Source organism: Mus musculus, chromosome 13, assembly GCF_000001635.26.
Source record: "Mus musculus strain C57BL/6J chromosome 13, GRCm38.p6 C57BL/6J".
Classification (NCBI taxonomy): domain Eukaryota; kingdom Metazoa; phylum Chordata; class Mammalia; order Rodentia; family Muridae; genus Mus; species Mus musculus.
Window position 1 is genome coordinate 7,303,025 of NC_000079.6, and position 9,403 is coordinate 7,312,427.

Consider the following 9,403-nt stretch of genomic DNA (forward strand, 5'->3'; position numbering starts at 1 on the left):
AATGCAAATAAGCTTTGTCTCATTTAATCTTTATGTTATTAAATTTCAACTGACATTAACTTATTTGTCACATTAATTGACAATCTTTAATGTCCATATTAGCTAGTTCTACTTAGCACATTTGAGGTTTAGGAATTACAAATTCTTTTTGGAAAGCAGTAAACACTAAGAAAACTGAATATTTTAGTCTTTAGGAAAGTGGTGTGTAGCCATTGATTCAGCAGCTCATGTTATGGTGACTTCCAATCATAAAATTATTTTCACTGCTAATTCATAACTATAGTTTTGCTCCTGCTATGAGTAGTAATGTAAATATCTGATATGCAGATGGGCTCATGTGATCTCTGTGAAATGGCTGTTAGAGCTGCAAAAGGGTTTGACCAACAGGTTGAGAAGCACTCCTTTAAGAAATGACAATGCTAGGGAACTTATAAGCCCATGCCTTTCTTTTAGCTAATATCTGGATGTGGTAGAGATTTCTCTTTGATATACATAAGAATTAAGAATTTCTGGTTCACTTACTAAATCATTACTGACCAAGAACAGGAAGCTCTTAGTAGTTGAATGCATGGAACCTTCCCATAGGAGTATTGTCAGAAGACTGTTACTCACCAGTTATTGTCAGAGAAATGAGAAGCAAAGCTTCCTATTTGTAAAGCATTCTAACTTTGTCTGATTTACTTGTCTCACTTCTTGGACCTTTACCACAATCACATTCAAAATCAGCAAATATGGGTCTCTGTCAATTTCCTCCAGTTGGTCTTTGTTGCACCAGGTTATCAGAGAGAGATTTGTCAACAGTGAAAGGAGCAGACTCAGGGTTGGGGATTTGGTTCTACAAAAACACGAGATGTTAACTATTACTGAGATTCTATAGGTTTCTCTTATATCACGGTTCCTTGTTGAATTATAGGAACAGGCATGTAAGAATTGCATAGATGTAAAAGAGGTCAGCTGAAGGCCACTTACATTCATAGTCAATGACTGTCGCAAGCACAGAAATACTGATTTTGCAAACGTGTACTGTGATTTCCATCAAATGTTCTTATTTGCTGGTCTTGTATGTTTCTTTGCTCTGTGTGTGTGTGTGCATATATGCATGTGTGTGTGTGTTGTATGTGACTTTGTATGCAATTGCCTGACTGTGTACACATGCAGAGGCCAAAATGAAGATTTCAAGTGTTGTGCAATGTATTACTCCTATGAAAGTAGAACTAGGCTAATGGATGTGCGCCCCAGTAATCCTCCTGTGCCCATTCCATGAACAGGGCAGAGATCACAGTGCATGGGCACACAAGGCTTTTAATGTAAGTGCTGAGATTTGAACTCAGGCAACATGCTTGCACTTTTAAGTCTGTGCCACCTTGCCAGCCTCAGTTTGGTAACTTTTTATGAAGGTTCTCTTGTTAGTAAATTTTTTCCATTAATATTCAATAGGAAATGCCTTCTTTTCTCACCAAGGTGATTCTGTTTTTATTATATTGTGTGGCAAGAAGAAAGTAGAGAATCAGCCATTGTCTAGGGAAGGAATACCTCACTGGTAAAGCCTGAGAACACTTAATTTATTGCTTATAAATACAGTTCAGTACTCAACATAAGGCTACTTTGTAGCAGAAGGAGTGCAGTTCTTTGGAAGTTTCTCCATTTTAGATGACAACACTTATAAAACTATCTTATAATATTATTTAGGGAAAATTGGAAAGAATCATTAGAACTCCCCAAGACCAAGTCGTGATTTTTGCCTAACATGGTGTGAACTATTTGATCTTCTTCAATATTTATCTAAACCATCTCCCTTTCTTATCATTTTAGCATGTGTAGTATAGTGCTGCAACTGTGAGTTTGTCCCTACCTTTTTGATTCCATGAGCCAATGACTATTGGAACTATTTAGGATCAGCTCAACATCTTCACTACAGAGATCATGTTGAAGGCACACTTGACTGGCTTTGAAGGATACTTTTGCATGCAAGAGTTTTATACACTAGGTGCTATGGGTATATGGTGATAGCAAGATTACAGAATTGTCTTCCATGTTTTTTTTTTCTTTTTTGCCCCTGGATAAGAGGACAGGGGAGAGACCTTATAACATTGCTAGCCCTACAAGATGTACCAATATTTGCATGCAGACCTGCTGTAAACAGTTTTCTTTGGCAGCAAAGATGAAGGAATCAAAAGTGAAATGACAAAGAAGAGGAGAAAGATGCTGACAAGTATCAATCATATTCTAATTTTCAAATGATTTAATCCACTAAGCAACTATTTTCCATCAAACACATAGGTGAAAACATATTTTTAGCCATAAATCCTGTTTACAAGTGAGATGGAGAGCAATGGCAAAGGTCTCCTGACATCCAAGTGTGTGTAAGTAGGCATTTGCATTTGCACAATGTGTACACACACACACATACATCATCCCCAACATATATCCAAAGAAGATATAACCAGGCAGGCTGGTACATGGCACAAGTCTTTAGTCCCAGCACTGAGAAGTCATAGGTAGATGATATCTCTGTGTTTAAGACTGCTATGTTGTACATAGAATTCCAGGCCAGACAACAGTACCTAGCAAAATGCTGTCTGGACCCCCTTCCCTGAAGGAAAGAAAGAAAGAAAGAAAGAAAGAAAGAAAGAAAGAAAGAAAGAAAGAAAGGGAGAAAGAAAGAAAGAAAGAAAGAAAGAAAGAAAGAAAGAAAGAAAGAAAGAAAGGGAGAAAGAAAGAGAGAGAAGGAGAGAGAGAGAGAGAGAGAGAGAGAGAGAGAGAGAGAAAGGAAGAGAGAAAGAGAGAGACAAAGAGTCAACTCAGAGTAATATGTCAAAAATTATCCTTCTTATCAATAATAATGTTTGAATTCTTTTGTTTGTTTGTTTGTTTTTATTAGGTATTTTCTTCATTTACATTTCCAATGCTATCCCAAAAGTCCCCCATGCCCTCCCCCACTCCCCTACCCACCCACTCCCACTTCTTGGCCCTAGAGTTCCCCTGTACTGAGGCATATAAGGTTTGCAAGACCAATGGGTCTCTCTTTCCAATGATGGCCGACTAGGCCAACTTCTGATACATATGCAGCTAGAGACACAAGCTCCGGGGGTTGCTGGTTAGTTCATATTGTTGTTCCATCTACAGGGTTGCAGATCCCTTTAGCGATTTGGGAACTTTCTCTAGCTCCTCCATTGGGGCCCTGTGATCCATTCGATAGCTGACTGTGAGCATCCACTTCTGTGTTTGGTAGGCCCCGAAATTCTTTATGAGTGGGAGAATATTTTGGCAAATTATGGGCAAACATTTCATCAATTTTTGTGTCATCACAAATTAATAGCTAAATACAAGGCACACATTTCATTTTTAAAAAATCTGCATTTATAAACATTTTCATCCCTTGTAATAATCTACATAATCAAACGTTAACAATTCAGATTCTGAGCAGTAGCATTTGCCTATTGCTAAAGACGATAAGATACTACCATGAATTCAGTGAATGAAAACTTGGGAGAGGATGCACGATAGCTTGTATTTCCATCATATTGATACAATACTAGCAATTGCTTTCAGAAAGATACAGAGAAGTAATAATAAGAGAGTGAGCTTTGAATTTTACCATCTTGTTTTATAATGTAATTTATTTAACTATAGTTTCATACAGTTTTAGTTTTAATACTGTTTCATAACACAGACGGTATTTTTTTTTTCTGAAAATCCAATACTAATGTTGAAATTAATGGAAGAGGATAAACTAGGAATTCTTGAGGGACAAGAAGTCTGCTTTGGGATTGTGACTCTAGAAATATTAGAGAAACTACATCCATGAACTCTCACCAATGTGTCTGAGTAACCAAGTCATGGACAAGTACAACAGCAATAAACCTGCTAACACACGAAGGGAGTTTTATGGGGCCAGTGATACACAAAGAACTATAAGCAATTAAAGAATACCAAAAACAGATAAGTAGTAATCTTCATGGGAGAAGCACCCAAACTAAAAAGAGGCCATGAGCCCATATAGGAAAGAGCAAGAAGGGACACTTGAGAATTTCTCAAGGCAAGAGAAGGGAAGGGTTAAATCACTTAGTCATATTTTGACTTCCAAAGATAAAAAATTTAAACATTAACTTATTAGGACTTTGGTACAATGTTCAATTGTCTCAAAACTGGCAGATCAAAGGACACAGCTCATTTGGTATAGTGCTTGCCTAGCATACACAAGACCTTGGGTTTCATCCCCCACACTGCAGAAAATACGTGTGGTGGCACATGTCTATAATCCCAAAATTTGAGAGGTGGAGATAGGTAGGTTAGAAGCTCAAAGCTTAAGCTGTATAAGGAATTCAGTTAAACTAGCCTCCATATGACTGTCTCAAAAGAACTGCCACAAAACCTCCCCAAACTACCCCAAACCAATCAACAACAACAACAACAAAAACTAAACAAATATTAAAAAACTCCACACGCTTTGAAAAGTGAACCATGAAGATTTCCAGGTGAAAGCAAATTTTTACCTGAGGCTGTTTAATTCAATAGATGAGTGTCTGTGAGTATCCCTTTGATCTGTCCATTTTGAGATAGGGTGTATGCAAGAGCATGTCTATAAGGGGGTACTTGCACGCAACTGCCCGTAATTAGGTGCAGCTAATGGATATATACCCTGTAAGGGTGACATGCAGTAGGCGAAGTACAGTGGGAGCGCAATAATTTCAGGGACAAAGTAAGAACTGGTCTGAAATATGCAAAATGGAGAAAACATGAAACTTTCCACCCCCTTGCTTTGTGAAATCACCATGTTGGCTGTGACCCTGTACACATACTCTGAAAACTGGAGGGCCTTCAAAGCCCACATTGCTGCCCAGAACAGAGGGGCTCAGGTTCGCATGCTCTCCCCACCACCCCACTTCCACTTTGGCCAAACCAACCATACACCTGAATTTCTCTGAAAATGTCCTGCTGGTAAGGTTTCAGTGCAAGGTTTAAGCATTTGAGGGTGATGACAGATTCTGTGTATTTAAGGGCAATGCCATCGCCTATTATGGAAGCAAGGAGGAGCCGAGGGGAACTATGCCAGAGGCAGCAGTACAGGTGGTGCAGCGGATGAGCTTTGCTGACAGTGACATCATTCCTCCAGCTAGCACCTGGGTGTTCTCCACCTTGGGCATTATGACCACAGCAAACAGGCCACTGAAAATGCAAAAGAGGAGGCAAAGCAAATCCTTAGGCTTTTGGACATTCACTTGAAGACACAGACTTTTCTGGTGCATGAGCAAATGACACTGGCTGATATCACAGTTGTCTGCACTCTGTTGTGGCTTCTTAGAGTCTTCTAGCGGGTCTTCTTAGAGCCTTCTTTTTGCCAGGCCTTCCCCGATACCAACTGATGGTTCCTTACCTGCATTAACCAGCCCCAGTTCGGGACCATCTTGGGGGAGGTGAAAATATGTGAGAAGATGGCTCAGTTTGATGCTAAGAAGTTTGCAGAGAACCAGCCTAAAAAGGACACCCCAAGGGAAAAAAGGGTTCAAGGGAAGAGAAACAAAAGCCCTAGGCTGAGTGAAAAGAGGGAAAAAGGCTACTGCACCAGTTCTTGAGGAAGAGATGGATGAGTGTGAGCAGGTACTGGCTGCTGAGCGCAAGGCCAAGGCCCCTTTTGCTTGCCTACCTGCCCAAGAGTACCTTTGCATTGGATGAGTTTAAGTGTAAGTACTCCAATGAGGACATCCTCTCTGTGGCGCTGCCATATTGTTTCGAGCACTTTGATAAGCATGGCTGGTCCCTGTAGTATGCTGAATATCGCTTCCCTAAAGAGCTCACCCAGACCTTTATGAGTTACATCCTCATCATTGTAATGTTCCAGCAACTGGAAAAGCTGAGGAAAAATGCCTTTACTAGTGTTATCCTCTTTGGAACCAACAATAGCAACTCCATATCTGGCTTTTGGGTCTTCCAAGGGTAAGAGCTTGCCTTTCCACTGAGTCCAGGTTGGCAGGTGGACTGAGTCGTATACATGGTGGGAGCTGGAACCTGGTAGGGAGGAAATCCAGGCCCTGGTTCAAGAGTACTTTTTCTGGGAGGGGGCCTTACAGCACATGGGCAAAGCCTTCAATCAAGGCAAGATCTTCAAGTAAACATGTCTTGCCAGTCACCTAATTGCCTGCACCTTACCCTTCAAGGGAGATGGGGGGTCATTAAAGGGAACTGAACATGGAAAGAAAAAAAAAAGAAAAAGAAACTTTTCTCTTAGTCCACAGAAAACTACCAAAGCTAGTTAAAGATTAAAAGACAAGTTCTGATTGATTAGAAGTTCAATGGCAAGGAGTAATTCAACCTATAGTTTTGTCAGAGTATAGTATATAATGTTTATATGTACAATATGGTGTTTCTGATATGAATGTAAGTTATAACTCATGATGAGCAAGTAATGAGTGAGACTTTAATGTCTAAATAGATGGACCATCACATGTCTGGTTGCCCTTCCCCATGTCTGCCTCAGTCCACTGCTCCCTTTCCACCATAGTGAACACTGCTCTGACATTTAGGTTAGTTATTCATTTTTCCTCATTGCCTTAGACTTGAATTTATTAATAATATACTGTTGGATCACAGTTTTATTTTAGAGTGTGTATAAGACATTCTTATGGTATGCAGTCTTCTGATCTTCTATCTTGTGTCTAAAGGGGTAGCTCAGCGGTTAAGAGCACTTTGTTCCTCCTGCAGTGAATCCAGATGTGGTTCACAGCAACATCATGGTAGCCCACAACAATATGTAACTCTCATCTCAGAAGATATGACCCTCTTTTATGACTTCCCCGGGAACCAGGCATGCACATGGTACACATACATATATACAGGCAAAACACAAACACACATAAAATAAAATAAAATAAATCAAATATAACCTAAGTATGTGCAATTTTTCTGTCTGGTAGATACATTTTTTTTTAACTTTTTATTGGTTCTTTGTGAATTTCATATCATGCATCCCAATCCCTCTCATGTTTCCCTCTCCTTGTACTCTCCCTTCACCCTTGCAACCTCTCCCCACCAGAGGAAAAAATCTTGGTGTGGAAGCTGTAGTAAGTCACAGTGTGTGCACAGTATATTCTTTTATCCACACTTCTTTGCTTGGAAATATTGATTGAAATGACGTGTTGGTCTGGTACTAGGCCTCAGGCTTCTGCTACTCTATCGATACTGGAGTCTCACTGGGACTCCTCTCAGATTTCTTCTGTAGCCTGTGTCCTACAGCTTTGGATCTGTGTACTGGCCCCATCATGCATTCCAGCAGTTCATCAATAGGGTGGATTCTGTGGTGGGTGGGGGTGGGGGTGGGGATGACCGTGAAAGACTGCCTATTTTCTGGTTGAGCTAAGTTTAAACCCCAGAGACCCAGCAGATTAATCTGCGAGGAATGAAAGGTCCGTTTGCCATAGGCTCATTAATTCTGTGGCCATTAGTCATGTAGGCTGTCCAGACTCCACCTCGACAGTTACCTGGCAAAAGGCAGGTAGCCCAGCCCATTATAAAAGGGGTTGCTTGCTCCCTTCTTTCCCTCTTCCCTCTCCCTCTTGCTCTCTTGCTTCACTGCTCTCGGTCTTCCCTTCCTGGCTCTCTCCACGTGGCCATGGCTGGACTCTACTTCTCTACTCTTCTCCCTCTCTCCCTCTCTCTGCTTTTCTACAATAAACGTCTTAAAACCATGGACTGCCTCTTCTCATCGGTATCCAACGCGCGCTGGAGCAATGGAGCAGATGTTCTGCTAAAAAGCCACACCCTAATCTCCCTCAGGAAGCCTCTCAACGTTCCCAGACGATCTCCACCAAGCCAACCTGCCCATCTGCCTGCTCAGGCAAGCTAGAGACTCTCTCTCCTCCCTACAGGACACAGCTGGAGCTCCCTCCTCCGGCCCCTTTCCCTTTGGCCCCAGGCCAGAACCCTCTTCAGGCCCACACTCCATTCTCAACTCTTCCTTGACATCCAATGGCTAGAATCTGCATCCCTGCCCTCTGTGCAGGCCTGGGGACCCTGAGCAAACTCCAGCAGGTTCCTCTGGGACCCCAGACTGAGCCTTCCCCACCCCCAGAGCAGGGTCCTTCCTGTAGCTTCTCACAGCCCGATGCCTGCCTGGTAGCAGAGTGGGGGTCTGTGCAATCAGACTTCCCCGCGTCCCTCCTCGCCTGAGCCCTGAGTGGACATGGGACCCCATTTTTACCCCACAGGAGTAGGCCAATTCAAAGCCCTCAATCTGAGCCTGAGAGTTATCTGAACTGGTCAGCCTACAGGGTCTCCCATTTTTCCACTCTTGGGGTTTTGTTTACTGGCAACTGTCCTGCAACCAGGGCCAGATCTACCCTGCTGCCCAGGATGCCCAGAGCATGCTTTTCTGAATGTTGCAGCCAGTGAGGAACAGGGCTAGCTCTCCAAAGGAAGAGGCCATCTTTCCCTTAGTGCCACCACACAGGAAACAAGGGGCTGGGCTGGCTCTCTTGCTCTCTTGCACTAATTGTGCTTGCCCACTCTCCCAGTACTACAGCCTTATAGGGGCAGGCTCAGCTCTCCTGCTCTCTGGTTCCTAGTGACTGCTCTCCCATCGTGTCCAGGTGAGGAGTAGTATACAAATTCTTCACAGCCCTCAGACATTAATATGTCTCTGGAGGGCAGCTGTGACCAGGGACAATTGCCAGGTCTTTGGTGATAACAGACTTGCTGATGCAGGGCCACAGACCCAGATATGGCCCCTGGTGCCAGTACAGGCTAGAACCCCACCATATTCCTAGGTTTCATTAGCAGGTACTCCTATCAGGCTGTTCCTAACTACCCTCACATCTCCAGTTCTGCTTCTTTTCCTCTTCCATTTCTCCACCACTTAACTTGCTCCTCTGTGTGGTTCTCAGGGTCTCTGAATGCCTATAGTCATGTCTGGAGTGTTATGCTTGCTCATGCATTACCATTAGTCTTGTGGAGCACTTGACTGGTGGTCATTTTAGGCTAGCTTCATGTCTGGGATTCATGATTATGTGTGATTGTATTTATGTTCTTTGTTATGTGTAACTGGCACGTAGAAATATGTACTTAAGCACATTTATGAACTTTTAATTATGAATACCTATAATGTGTAATAAATGGGATATAATTTATATACATGTTGAACATTGCAAGATGATATCAAATTGTTTTCTCAAACTCTTTTACTTATTTCCATCCTTTTGGAGAATGAACAAGACCCATTTCACCCATTTCCATCAATATTTCACATTATCATACTTCTTAAATATTGCCTACTCAGTGAGTGTGAAATAGAATTTCCTTTGAATCTTGATTTGCATATTCTCAATTGCTCCTTGCTTTAAATCTATTTTGTACTAATGGACAGAGGCCTATCTTTCCTTGCAAAAAGATTTATTCATCACTTTTGCTC

General features: G+C 41.9%; 1 pseudogene; it reads left to right on the forward strand.

Annotated features, from left to right (window-relative positions):
* Gm8725 (predicted gene 8725) lies at positions 4,750-6,191 on the forward strand (annotated as a pseudogene).